General features: G+C 35.0%; 2 protein-coding genes across 2 annotated transcripts in view; one reads left to right on the top strand and one right to left on the bottom strand.

Annotated features, from left to right (window-relative positions):
* Window positions 1-1,173, bottom strand: part of LOC117938150 (protein adenylyltransferase SelO-like) — an 18,379-nt gene that overhangs the window by 1,333 nt on the left and 15,873 nt on the right. The window lies entirely within an intron of this gene.
* The window catches only part of apbb1ip (amyloid beta (A4) precursor protein-binding, family B, member 1 interacting protein), a 32,265-nt gene that overhangs the window by 27,236 nt on the left and 3,856 nt on the right, over window positions 1-1,173 (top strand). The window lies entirely within an intron of this gene.

Here is a 1,173-nt window from a genome sequence, read left to right as displayed (position 1 = left end):
AAAACAGTCATAGTAATATATGTTGAAAAAAAGCCATATTATAGCATGTCAAAGAAAGTCATAAAATAGTCATAGTATGCTATGTCAAAAAAGTCATAGTGTTGAAAAAAGTCATTGTATAGTATGTCAAAAAACAGTCATAGTAATATACGTTGAAAAAAAGTCATAAAATAGTCAGTATAGTATGTAAAAAAAAGTCTAGAAAAGTCATAGTACACTATGTTGAAAAAAAGTCATAGTATGTCAAAAAAAGTTATAGTATAGTATGTTGAAAAAAGTCTGAAAAAGTCATAGTATAGCATGTTAAAAAAAAATCAAGAATAAGTCATAGTATAGTATGTCAAAAAAGCCACGGTGTAGAAAAAAGTCATAGTATAGTATGTCAAAAAAGTTATAGTATAGTATGTTGAAAAAAGTCTGGAAAAGTCATGGTATAGCATGTTGAAAAAGTCATAGTATAGTATGTCCAAAAACAGTCATAGTATAGAATGTCGAAAAAACGTCAAGAAAAAGTCATATTATTGCATGTCAAAAAAAGTCATAGTGTTGAAAAAGTCATAGCATAGTATGTCAAAAAACAGTCATAGTAATATACGTTGAAAAAAAAGTCATAGTAAAGCATATCAAAAAAAGTCATAAAATAGTCATAGTATAGTATGTCAAAAAAAGTTATTCAATTCAATTCAATTTTATTTATAGTATCAATTCATAACAAGAGTTATCTCAAGACACTTTACAGATAGACCACACTCCAGAATTTACAAGGACCCAACAGTTCTAGTAGTCTCCTCCAGAGCAAGCAACAGTGGCGAGGAAAAACTTCCTTTAAGGCAGAAACCTCGGACAGACCCAGGCTCATGGTAGGCGGTGTCTGACGACCGGTTGGGGTTAGAATGAAGAGTGGAAATAACAAAAATAGAAAGAAATAGTAGTTGGTAGCAGTTCTTTGTAGTAGTTCATGGCATGGCAGGACGCTGTGCAGCATTACAAGGCACAGCAGGACGTAGCAGGACGTAGCTGGGCACCGCAGAGTGTAGCAGATGAACATGGCATCACAGAACGTGGAGCGGGACCAAGGCGACAGCTGCTACCTGACTGATTTTGGAGCCTCCCTGATCCAAGGGAACATGCTGGGGAAACAAGAACATAAGGACTCCGGGGAATGACTCCCCA

This window comes from Etheostoma cragini, chromosome 22 (assembly GCF_013103735.1).
Source record: "Etheostoma cragini isolate CJK2018 chromosome 22, CSU_Ecrag_1.0, whole genome shotgun sequence".
NCBI classification, from domain to species: Eukaryota; Metazoa; Chordata; class Actinopteri; order Perciformes; family Percidae; genus Etheostoma; species Etheostoma cragini.
Note: the sequence above shows the minus strand (reverse complement) of the source record. Positions and strands in the feature narration are given on the sequence as shown.